Here is a 12,921-nt window from a genome sequence, read left to right on the forward strand (position 1 = left end):
GCTTTGAACTGTTCCTTGACCTGTCTTTGGTCTACATGCAAAAATAAAAAAGCAAAAAATGTAATCCGAGTTGGAAGCATTTATGCCAAATGAGGAATTTTTAAAGGGTGATATTTCTAGTACTGGTGTCTGTTTTGTTACAGGTTCTATATATTTGTGTATCATCTACATTTTGAAAATACAGTATGTGAATTTAGTCTCAACTAAAAATTACAAGAGAAGGGGATTCTAGGTAATTTATGTCTAGGTGCAACGTAATTTTACTTATCCACTGATGTCACTCTCTCACATGTATTAGAAATGTTTCTCTATATAGCATTTGAAGAGCTGGTGGGTGGAATAATGTTTTACAGCTTTAGGAGATGTGGGTTCTTCTGTGCTGACACAATGCGAGTCGGTTGCATTAAGTGTGTGTATTCAATAATAGCTGTACATTATATAAAGGAGATACAACGTCACAGTGATTCACAAGTAGAAACTGGTTCAAGATGCAAATTTGAAACAGAAATTCAAACATGCCCCAAGTTCAATAACATTGGAAACGGTGATTCTGATTCACACAACGACATTGATAGGAGCCAGTCACTAAGTCAGTATCCAGAAATTTGACTCCCACAAATGTTTGGGGTCCTTTTGTTCAGTTGTATTAATTCCGAGTGTACTGTTGAGCCTCCAGGTGTCTCCTAATAGTCTTTTCTATTTTGTAGAAGATACATTACGCAGAAATGGATTCCTGGACCACCAAGTTCCTCCTTTCTGGTATTGAGCCTTGGGTGTTGTTACACAGTTAAGATTCTTGTCAGAAATTTGGTGGCAAGCCTGTATTAGGCCTCGTCTCCTTTACCCATATAGACTGAGATCGTCTGTCACTTCTACAGAAAAACCTAAAAACAATAATTTGGGATTTTTAATCATGGCTTTAAGACCCCAGCTAATGGGGACGTGAGATTGTTTCTAGTGAGCAAAACTGTCCATTACAGAAGAACGATGCATGAACAGCGCAGAGAAGCCAAGCAAGTGCTCACCGTCTTTGAATGAAAGAGGGGGAGTTGAAGGGCACCGTGACAACAAAATATTTACATAAAAATAATGCGAAACTCTAGAACTCTTGGTTCAGAGAGAGTATAATAAAAAGGTATTAACTAAGGAATCACAAAAGCGATTTCTTAGTTGGTCTAATAAAAGGTATCATCTCTGAACCAAGAGTTCTAGAGTTTTGCATTTCTTTTTTCTCAGACAAACACAGCTACCAAATATACCCCTGATTACATAAAAATACCCATGTATAGTAGTTTTTAAATACAATTTTTGAGATGCAAAATGTCAGACCTTCCACATTGTATTTAGCATCAGTTGGAAGAGTTGAACTATATAAAATATCCAAATTCTTTGTTTATTTTAAATCTAATAGTCCCATCAAGTATCTGCAAGACCATAACAAGGGTAGTTTATAGGACCTACAAAAACATGCTTTGTTTTTGCCTTTTGTGTTTTTGCTTTGTTGGCTCTGCAGCATTTTAACTAGCAAGAGATGTTTGCAGACATGTCCTGACACCGCTATTCTTTGCGCTGTAGTGTGATTATGACTGTAAATTCAGATTGGAGCTACTAAACATAAACATTTGTACTCATGACAGATTAATTCAAAACACAGTAGGGGAGGGGAACAATCAAAGAGAAAATGACATAAAAGAGAGAGTTTTTTTTTCCTCTGGTTTTCAAGTTCAGCATTAGAAGCAACAAAGATGAGTACAAATAAATACGCAACACTGATTCCGAGAAGAACAAAAATGCATCTTGTTCTCAATCTAAACATCTTAGTATCAAACATTTGCAGATAGAAAAATTTCTTAATAAAGCATCAGAAAGATGACATCATTCTTCAGTTACATGTAGGAGAGGTGGATACACATTTGATCATGGTTTCTGGAATGGCGCAGTGAGAAACTCGGCCTGGCATAATTCAACTAGCCGTCCTGCTAACTCAGGAGAAGTATTCAAACCTTAAGTAAGTCCCATTCGTATCACTTCTACAAGAAAGACAATGAGTATAAGACTATAATTTCACTAATGGACAGCTGAGGGGAACCTAAGTTATGCTGAAAATGTAGACCTTGCCCAAACGCACCAAGTAAACAACAGGAAACTTGGAAGTCTGCGAAAATGATCATAAGTACTGATGCAAGAGAGAGACTGATCTGTTTTGCCTTAGGTAGCAAATAGTCATCTCAAGGAACAATAACTTTGATCACTAAAATATCAGCATATATAACTTGAGTATATTCTGAATTAACATTAAGTCAGTCTATAAGACATGAACCTATTTTGCCTTTGTCTGACTTAAGACTAAGGCTGTATGTTTTGATGGACACTGGCCAACAGGTTGGATGTAGAATGTCGTCTTAGGCTGCAGATACATCAAGAAGAAAACCACATCTAATATAATAAAAAGGCTTAGTCTGTCTGTCTGTAACGCTTTTGGGCAACTGCGCATGCACCGCCAAGAGGGCTGGCGGCGATTGGCTGTGTGGCCCTAGCTGCGTAGGCCCAAGTTTGCACCGCTGCTGGCAAGTTTTGTAGTGGCGGTGAACACACCCCAGCTGCCTGAGCAGCGGGGCATCGCTATGCCTCCCTGCATGAGGGAAAAGGGTGGGGGTGGATCACAGTGGCAGTGCCCCCTGCCGCCTGGCCCCAACTCCCTTCAGAACAGCTGGCAGGGAGGGGGAGGCAACAGGCAGGGAGGGAGGAAAGGGCAGGCAGGTGGACACAGGGTGGGGGAAGGGGGCTGGGTAAAGCAGGGATACACCTGGAGCGGTGGGGGAAGAAATGGGGCCAGACCCAGAGTGGTGGAGTAGGGGGTGTAGAGCAGGGCTGGACGTGGAGTGGCAGGGGGGAGGAGCACAGGGCCGGACATGGCAGGGGATAGAACGGGGCCAGACCCAGAGAGTTTGGGGGGGAAGGGGGGGCTGGACCTAGACTGATGTAGGGAGCAGGGGTAGAGCAGGGCTAGACCTGGAACGGAGGGGGGTGGGGGTAGAGCAGGGCCAGACCAGGAGCGGCAGGGAGCGGGGTTGAGTGGTGCCAGACCCAGAGAGGTGGACGGGGAGTGGGGGCAGACCCAGAGCAGTGATGACGGGTTGTGGGGGGAATAGAGGAGGACCCAGAGCAGCAGGGGAGGAGAAGCGAGATGTGGGGCTCCATTTCTGCCCCCCATCCCCCAGTCATTCTTGATGGCCAATCTGCTAGTTTTATATAATAGTGAAATACAATCAAAGATCCAACAAAACTATTATTCCACTCTGCTGGGCAGACGGAAAGAAGCATTTTGCCTATGTTATCCCACTGGTTTACCATTAATCAGTCATAACTAGCTTACGTCTCTGTTCTGCGAAGCTAGCATTCTTCTAAACCAGTGGTTCTCAAACTATTCTTTTCGCAGACCACTTGAAAATTGCTGTGGGTCTTGGCGGACCACTTTAAACTTTTTTTTGTTCTACAAATCAAAGCACACAAGTCAGATTTCAATATCAGTAGTCTTACCGTACAAGTACAGATATTCTTGATTGCTCCACAACCTTTCTGCGACCACCTGAATGGAGCTCATGGACCAGTGGTGATCTGCAGACCATAGTTTAAGAGCCTCTGTTCTAGACAACAACGTGATTGTCTCCTTGAGGGTGAACAATTTAAATATCCCAGCATGGTTGTTAGCCAGTTCACAAGTGTGGATTTTCTTGCCTGTAAACTACCATTTTTCTGTCTTGTCAGCCTGAGCAGCACATTAGGTAAGGCAAGGAAGATAACTCTGAGCAGAAAAGACATAAAGGTAAAGATTGTCAAAAGTGGCTACTTTTGATCCTGTAGGTGCTTTTATGAATCTCCACTCCAGTACTGTGTCAGGAATGAAAAATTTAGGAACCCAAAAACATTTGCCACTTGTGGTTCTTTTGGACTTTTCTGAGCACACTGCCCAGCAAGGTGTACTACAACTTCAGTTCTCCATTGGGAGCCAGAGGCACTAGTCTAGAATATCTGTACTGCCAGCAATTGTAAAACAAGATTAGTGACTTCATGCTTCTCGTTTTATTGGATAAACTCAAACAACAGTGGCTTGGTAAATTAAGTTTTTAAACGTCCCGGCAGACTTTTTGAAATGTTGCTTATGAAGTCTGTGAATGGAGTTGTGTGGAATAAATAGAAACTATTGTTCAACCATGTGTGCGCAAAATGATGATCTGCATTTTGGTTATACATATACATTTGCTTACCGTGCAAGTATCTGGTACTTAACAAGAAAGGTTTTATGTACATTTCTATCCAGTAAAGCATCAGGAAGAAATAATTACTGTAGGTATGCTGCCAGTTCTTATTAGCCGAATGTACATATATAACAGCATTTGAAATACAGAACAGACAAATGAAAAACAAACATCTTGGGCTATCTGACTTACTGACTTTGCATTATCAAACAGTATATGCAGTAAATTTAACTTTGGCAGGAATACAGCATGAAAATTGTTGTAATGGTTTAAAAAAACAATCAATATTGTAACTAGCTGGTATAAGTGGTACTTTAAATGGGCTAAGAAAAGTACAACTGCCCCCTCATCCTCAACTCTACCTTCCCTTTGAGTTTTCATCTCCTTCCTATTAATGCACTCCTTGGCAGCATCCAGTTGAGTGCAGCCGTACAGTATTTGGCGCTGCAGGCATGATGCACCCTGGGATTAACCCTGGGAGATCCTGGGGTCAAAAGAATCCACATGGAAGAAAAAAATGGGTGGCATATGAGGGGGCAGCATGCGTCTCCCTCAGCCAGAGCCATACTTTGACTGCTAGACAAGCTCCAAGCAGCAGGATCACCATGCCCTGAGGCCCCCAGGATCCCAGGTAAGGCTGCTGGGGCCAGCCCATTGCTGGCCCCATGTCCCCTACCCTACCCAGGGTAACCTGCTGCATGCCAGAGAGTGCATGGCACAGGTATTCCCCTAGGAAAAGTAGCAGTGGCACATGGTGTACCGCTGCTTCTTGGCCCTGGGGAAGCAAATGCCCATGATCGTGTGGACATGGACCTTGAGTTCATGTCATTCTGTCTTCCCAACCTGGCTTTCTCTAAAGGACAAGTGCAATATCACTTTCTGCTTCTTACTGCATGTGCTTCTTTGACTGTTCTAAAGCAGATTTTGTAGGCCTGTTCCTTTTCTCTTTTACTTTCTCCTTTTTACTAGAGCTAACAAATTATTTCCTATATTTAATAGCAGTAGAGTAGAACTTTAAAAAGTGATGATAAAAAAAGAAATAGTATCATTCCAGCTGGTCAGAGCACTGAACAGAGGTCTGTGATGGGTTAGGCAGAGGTCTGAAGCTGGTTATTGCCACAAATCAATTTTTAGCATGAAACAAAAAGGCACACTTCATTATTATTTAAAGCACTCAAATACACCTTTATATAGCATTGCTTACAGAACCTACTTAAACACTTGCATGAAAGTGAAGGGTCAGAGGAACATATAAAGAAAACATTAGCTTGTAGGCTGAAGACGGCTTGAGCTCACTCACCAAAAAATGCAAAAATCCTCTTCTGAGTCACTGGTGTCAGTAGCCCTATTCCAGCCATGATTGGAATAAGTCACATGGTTCCCATCAGGTGTTGTTGGCTTTCACTCCAACCCTTCTTGCTCAGGAATCAGAACTTTAGGTTTAAAGGGGGGGGGGCGTGCACGCACGCGCATATTCAGGGGGACTGCTGCCAGTGGTGGCCAGCGGCAATCAGGGGCTGCCAGCAGACACCACCGGCAGTGGTGAGCAATGACACTCGTCACCCACTTTGTTTCCTGCTCTACCCAAAGTTTAAAACCAACTGCCTGGCTTTTCTAGACAAACAGTGTTGAGGGAGTCAGTTGATTTTGTGGCTTGTCATTGGGGATCTGGGTTTTCTGTCTGCTGCAGAAAAATGTGGATTTTCCCCTTTAAAGAAGAAAACCGCAGCAAACTCTGGGTTTCCCCTTGCAGGCTGGCAGCCTTGCAGGGGGGAGTGATTCCGTGTGTACCTGCGTGTGCACCTGCGTGTGGCCAGCATACAGCCAGGCAGGGTGGTGAGAGCAGCCCCAGCAACTGGATGCAGGTAAGTCCATGGGGCACAGGGGTTGGAGGGCAAGGGCTTGGAGACTGCCCAGGGGCAGGTGTGTGTGTGGTAGGGGGTGTGTGGAGGGGATGTGGGGCAGGTGCATGCCAGCATTGGGGGAAGGAGTCCAGGCACCCGGGCTGCAGCATGGCAGGGGGCTGGGGCAGCATTTGGTGCTGCCAGCGAGCCCAGCACTGCAGCAAAGGAAGGGGAAGAGGGTCCTTTGGGGGCTAAGGGGAGCTGCGTGGCACAGGTAGCGATTGGGGCACCGCATACTGCCCCACACCACCGGCTGGGGTGCAATGCGATGGGGAGGACCTGCACAACAGCCTGAAGCCCAACACAGCTGTGGCCTGGGTCGTAATGCAGGCAGCTGGAGGAGGGCAAGGGGCTCCAGGTGCTCTCTGTCCCACCCAGGGCTCCCACTCAAGCCCCGGCTGGAGGGAGGAGGAGGGAATGCGTGTAGCACCCCCTGCCCTGGACTGGAGCTCCTACGCTGCACCAAATGGCTTGGTCAAGGCCCCCACCCCCCCAACCTGGGCAGCATCTCCTGGCCGGCTGCCCCTGCCTCTAAGAGCACAGGCCTTGGCCCCCAGTGGCTCTGCTGGAGTCCTGTGAGTCATCATGGGGGCAAGGGGCAGCTGGGGGCCGCCTTCATCAGGGCTGGAGGGGGTAGGGGGCTGCAGGTCAGCAGTGAGGGGCACCGACAGGGCCGGCATGCAGGGGGCTGTGGGTTGGGAGTGAGGGGCAGCGCCATGGGCAGGGGCATGCACCGGCGTATCAGGGCTGTTCAGCGCCATAACACAACGCGGGGTGAAGGCAGGCACAGCAAGCACCGACCAGTGATCCGCGATGACCCCCCGATGCTCCGGTGGAGGGTCCAGTGACAAGTGCTGCACCGCACCCCGGTCTGGGCGTGCGCACGGGTGCGCGTGTCCCCAGGGTGGCTCAGGCCCCGCCACGCCTGTCTCGCCGCCAGGGGGAGCAGCGGGGCTGCCCCGGCAGCTGCGCGGAGAACCAGTGAGCGAACGTCCTGGCGCCTCCTCCCAAAGACTGCGGGCACTCTGATTGGCTCCGAGAGGGGACGGGCCCGCCCGTCTTCGCCGTTCGGCGGAGGGATTGGCGAAAGGGGCGGTGCCGAGTCTAGACAACGGCCATTTGTGTCGCACCCCCCTGTTCTCCCCTCGCGGGCTGTGATTGGTGGCGGGCGAGGATGGACGCGCGACGGGGCCGACCCCTTTCCCGAGCGTTGCCGCGCGGCGATTGGTTCGAGGGCCGGCGCCGCGCCGCGATTGGCGGAGTGGGGCGGGCCGAGGGCGGGGCGCGCTGCGGAGCGATCCGAGCCGCTCAGTGTGGAAGCGGCAGTCGGGCGAGGCATATCGCGGGGCTGTCGCTGCCGGCGGATCCTCTCCTCCCGATGCGGGGGCGCCCCCAGCCCCGCGCCGGCCCCGCCGCCCCGTGATGGCGCTGGGCGGCCGTCTGCTGCGCTCCCGCCCGGCTCCTTCCGTCTCCGCCCGTCGCTGCTGATAGCGTCGCCGGTTCCCCGGACTGCGGCCGTCGCCAGGTGCGCCCGGGTAGGGCGGGGTGGGATTGAGGTGGGGCCGGGAGGGTCCCCCCCCCCCCCCCCCATCATCTCCGGCCGGGAGCCAGAGCCTTTCCCCCGCGTCCCTGGGACTCCGAGCGGGGAGACGAGCCGTTTTTCCCCTCCCCCCCCTTCCCGGCGCCTCCTGGGGGTGGGGGAGGGGAGGGTCCGGCCTGGGGCGCTGCAGCCCCCTGCTCCGCTCCGCACGGCAAAGGGCAGCCATGTTGGGAGGATGAACTGACAAACCTCGAGGAGCTAAATTGGGGGGAGTGGGGGGATGGCAGCCCGAGGGATGGGGTCTGCATGCGGGGCCCAGCCCGAGTGCCCTTCATCCATCTCCCTCCGTCAAGACAAGATCCAGTTCTGGAGCAGTGGGGATGCTTCTTGGCATAGCAGCTTCCCCAGGCTTGACAGAGAAGTGCCGCTCCCTGCCTGCTGCCCTCAGTGAAATCCAGATGGTTCATAGTCCTGTGTTTTTGTCCTCCGCCTTTCTCGCCTGCTGGACAAATCACAGAGTGAGCAGGCCTTGGCTGCTGCCTCTAAAGGTTTGCGTTCGGTGTTGCGGCTTTTGTTCGAATAAGAAAACGTACGATCAAAAACCTGTCATTTGGCAGCCCGTGCTGGAGCTGCAGTTTTAGTGTGTCTTTTCTGAGCGATCTCCAGCGAGGTACCTAAAATGGGCTTCCCCGGCGTCCTCTTCTTCATGGGGCCCCAGTGCTCAGAGCAGCTACCCTGCTAACTTTCCATGCAGTCATTTCTGTGCTTGTCCCTGGTATCTTTTAGTGATGGCTTGTCCCTGGTATCTTTTAGTGATCGGGTTACAAGTATCTGGGAGTCAGCTTTTAATTAAAAAACGGCTGCACATTCTAGGATAGTCATATCCATAGGGTGGGGGCTGGGGTGGCATGGGCACTGAGGCACATTGTGGCTAGCCTAAAGGTTGTGAGTTGGAGGCCATAGCAGAAGCGCTCACGCTGTGCCTCTGCCAGATTCCAGTGGTTGCGAATTCTGTTAAATACCTTGTCACGACAAGGATGTGAGAAGGAAGGAAGGAGCCATAGGTTACATTAGGTTAGATATTAAGGAAAACTTTTTCATTAGGAGGGTGGGAAACAGGTTACCCAGAGAGGTGGTGGAATCTCCATCCTTGGAGGTTTTTAAGACCCGGGTAGACAAAGCCTTGGCCGGGATGAGATAGCCAGGCCTCGTCCTGCTTTGAGCAGGGGGTTGGACAGTTGCTAGATGACCTCCTGAGGTCCCTTCCAATCCTCATTTTCTCTGATGCTAAGAGATATAGCACTCTTACTTCCTATTCAAATGTGTTATGGCGTGAGTTAAACACGGGTGATTCTACAGGTCACAATTTGTCAGATATGTATTTTGCATAGAGATCATAACTAAATTTTCTATTTAACGATGGAGATCTAGCTGTTAAGAACATCAAGCTTTATTTTATTCTCTAATATTTGTTTTTTTGACCGGTCATGGATCTGGTTGCTAAGTCTATAATATGGCTTTCCTCAAGTCTGTGTTCTGCTCTTGGCTTTTCATTTGAAAAAAAGGAAAAACAGCATGTTCTGCCGCAGAGGAGAAATTGATGTGAATTAACTAGAGCTTAAATCTTTGTGCTATGATGGGTGTTACTTTGATAATCAGCGAGCAGTCTCTTTTAATATTTGAAGTCTTGTTTATAGGCATGTTGCCAACTAATTTGAGATGACAAAGCTGGATCTTTCATAAACATTGTTTTTTGCCAACTCTGGAAATAAGTAGGGATGTTACAGTTTAAGTTTTAGTGAAAAGTACATTATTAATGCTCCTGTTTGTCTTAAACCCAAATTTAGTTAATGCTTGAAATCCACAAAGGGAAAAAGGACTAGTGTGTTTTCCATTTCAGGCAGTTTAGATGATGAGGAATAGGCAAATTCTACGAGTTAATTTAATATAAAATTTACTCATCTGTGACATGCTTACCTGTGTAAACTGGGTGAAGCAGTGGATTTTAATAATTGCTAAAAACATGTAAATACAAATGAGGCAGCACTTCAATGTGAAGGGATTTGTTTTTGTGCTGATGAATAGCTAGCTATTCAGGTATTACTTACCTTAAGCTTTAGAGGTAGATGGTGGATCTTAATTATGTATAAGATTTGGCAGTAAGATCATGCAGTCCTTCATTTTCTTTGTTCCATTTTTAATTTATGCAGAACACATGCCTAATAATAGACATCTAAAACTTTCCAAGGCACTAGGAAAATGATTCATCCTGGAATGAATTTACTGGCAACTTTCTAAACCTATATGGAGTATAAGGAGCAGCATATGAGTGTTTAGATCTTGTTCTCGTGAACCTCTGTCCAGGACTGCAGAGTGAAGCTGGTATTGTCTTACAGGAGGCATTTCCTGTAATTCCTCTGTAAGGAGACAATGTGCCGTAGTGGCAATAGGCCTGGGAGCTACAGGACCCTTGTGTCTGTTGTCCCTTTGTCACTGACTGCTGCAATACTTTGGGCAAATAACTGCGGTGTCTCGGTTTATCTGTCCGTGAGATGAGGATAATAGCATCTTTGTGGAGTGTTTTGAAATCCGATTGAAGTCGCTATTTAAGTGCTGAGCTCTGACTGATTTCAGCAAGTTTTAAAATGAATGGAGTCTTGGGTCACATGCTATATCAATTTATCAGAAAGTGACCTTGTGCAGTGAGACAGCAGAGAACGTGTCTGGAATCCATATATCATTGTAAAACAGCAGCGTAATGTGGGATGTTAGCTGGGAAAAGCCACAGGGCTGGGTTTAGGTGAAATGTGAGGTGCAGTGCAATTGCAGTTGCATGGAAAAAAATGGGGTCTGAAAACTGTGGTACCTTCTGCCAAAAGCAGCTCTTCAGTTTGTCCTCTGGGCTGAGTTTTCTATAATGTAAGTGACCCAGTTGTGTATAAACTCTTTTTAATGGTCACTGTCTTTAGAATAGGCTCTATTTCAGCCTGTAGTATTTGAACCTGTGCTTTTTTCAGGTGAGTAGGGCAGCTATGAGATGAAAGTTGACTGTACGTGAACATAGTGCCTGGATGAAAATAAGTCTTGGTACTTGTAATTGAAAACTGTACTGGAATTGCTTTGATTCTCTTCTAGTGGTCCCTGGACAGAGAAGTCATTAGACTTCCCTACTGCTATTTGAGAGGATTAGAGAGCATATCTTGCGGAAGTACCTAGTTTTTTGTGTTCTTATTGTGGATGATTGTAACAAGATATGGCCTCGTTCTTCCTTTCCCTTCTTTAAATGCTGTTTCATATAAGGCAGTGAAGTCTATTCTGACACCTTTAGTTTCTTCTATTTCTTTCACTTCTTTTTGTTGTTTGCAGCATTGCTTCTGTCAGTACCGGGAGCTCCTAACGTTGATTTAAATAATAGAGTATTAGGTAGTATAGGTTTTGGAGCATGCGAAGCACTCTCAGCAATGTTTATACTAGATTTTGGGGCAAAGAAATTGATGTCTCTAGTCCAGACACCAGCAGGAAGTGAAATCTTTTGTTTTAAAGAAAAAACGGAAGCATTTTTGTCCTTGGCTACATGCTGCACATGCACATAACTAAGGACAACTCAAGTAAAATTGAAACTGTTAGCTCTTTTCCTTCATTCTGGTAGAGTTACCTGCTGGGGTATATGAACTGGAGAGGGAGAAACACTACATCAGACTCATGCAATACAAAGAATGAATAGAGCAGAGAAGGTCAAATAAAGTAAAATCCTTTGCAGTCTGGTACAAGGGAGGGTTTGGGGAGCTTTCACTGCTTCATTCTGTTGTTGGGATGCCTGGGGATGTGTCAAAGGGAGGAGAGCAGGCCAGTGTGGCAGGGACATGAATGGCATTGCACGCATGTTAATCCTGTCCTTGTTCTGGGAACTCCACATCCCACTCTGTCAAGTTCAAGCTCCAACATTTTGAAGTCTTTCTTCTTTTACAGTTTTCGAGGAAGCAGGGTTGTATGTTTTTATAACTGTCGCTTCCAAGTTTGAACTCCCTGTAAGTGAAGAATCCATTGGTCTTTGTACTGAAGATGAGATTTCTGATGATGTAACAGAGGCTCTTGTCATTTGTAGGTTCACTGGCAAGAGAGGTTGCTACAGGGAGATCTCTCTGTGCTATAGGAAATTAGACAGTAGCTTAAAGTAAAAGATGCAAAAGAACTTAAATTAGCAGTGACAGGAGGAGAAACAGTTTTGGTGATGGATGGACCTTCAGTCCACTGACTGGTATGCTTTAGTTCTTGTTTCAAGGCTGCTGAATCAGTAATAAAGAGAAGAAAATGTTGCTGTGGCTTATCATGGAACCCCTCCCAATGCCTGACTTCCATATATCCTTCCCTTAGCTTTACCTTGTCCCTAGTTATTTGGAAATAACTATTGAATGTTTGCACATCTGCATGCCACTCCCTGCTAAAATATATAGCCTTATGCAAGGCAGTCGCTCTGAAGTTCCTGGGACGGGTTGAAAGAAATTTGTGTCTTAAAAAGAAAGCAAGGTGGTCTCGCATCTGTATCAACAAATGGATGCTCCAGTTGTCAGACTTCAGTACAAGCTGTATGGTAAAAGAGGAGAGGATTAAGTATATTTAAATAATAGAGTATTAAGTAGGTTAATACAGTCCGGGTAGGTACTTTAATGAAGATATTAAAGGCAAATAGTCATTCAGTCCTATATTATACAGATTGAAAGGAAAATAAGCAGCAATGCAAACTAAGCATGCCCATGAAATTTCTCTCCTTCTGAAGTTTAGGAGGCATTTATTCTTAAGCATCTTTTAGCTGATACAGACTTCTGATTCATTAGCCATTGTAGCTATTTTCTTAAGTGTTAAAAGCATATAATATTCTTGGTCAGGTTAGCTAGACAGTAGAAAGAAGAGAGCCACTCAACAAATGTTTGGTAGCCATTTGCTGGAAATCAGCTTTCTGTCAGCTCTGTGCAGATTAGTTTCTAGTTTTGCCTTCTACTAATATAGCCTATGAACATTCCTGTAATCCCCTTTCTCTTCTATCTGACCACACAAATCCCATGGCTTGCTAATTTATCTGTGGCCAGTTGTGCGAAGTGCAGAACATTTTACCTAAGTGATCACTTTGGTGAATTGCTGTAACATGCAGTTTCACTTGAAAAACATTGATATGGTGTTATTCTGCTAGTTTGCTGTCATGTAGATTTGTTGGCAGGAT

General features: G+C 46.5%; 1 protein-coding gene and 1 long non-coding RNA gene across 8 annotated transcripts in view; one reads left to right on the forward strand and one right to left on the reverse strand.

Moving 5' to 3' along the window:
• Positions 1 to 398: 398 nt before the first annotated feature.
• LOC149854599 (uncharacterized) lies at positions 399 to 7,146 on the reverse strand. Its single transcript, XR_016438758.1, has 2 exons — positions 5,560 to 7,146; positions 399 to 884 (listed from the first exon to the last, which is right to left on the reverse strand). It is a non-coding gene; the product is annotated as an uncharacterized LOC149854599 (long non-coding RNA).
• A 298-nt stretch (positions 7,147 to 7,444) lies between these two features.
• The window catches only part of KIF1B (kinesin family member 1B), a 142,499-nt gene continuing 137,022 nt past the window's right edge, over positions 7,445 to 12,921 (forward strand). For 2 of the 7 annotated variants that reach the window (XM_090024180.1, XM_090024181.1), the window contains exon 1: positions 7,446 to 7,688. The gene's annotated coding sequence lies outside the window, so the exon portion shown is untranslated. Of the gene's footprint in view, positions 7,689 to 12,921 lie in introns of all 7 variants that reach the window. The other 5 variants (XM_090024186.1, XM_090024183.1, XM_090024182.1 and 2 more) reach the window with 5 other exon arrangements.

This window comes from Crocodylus siamensis, chromosome 12, assembly GCF_052110815.1.
Source record: "Crocodylus siamensis isolate JL-2025a chromosome 12, ASM5211081v1, whole genome shotgun sequence".
NCBI classification, from domain to species: Eukaryota; Metazoa; Chordata; order Crocodylia; family Crocodylidae; genus Crocodylus; species Crocodylus siamensis.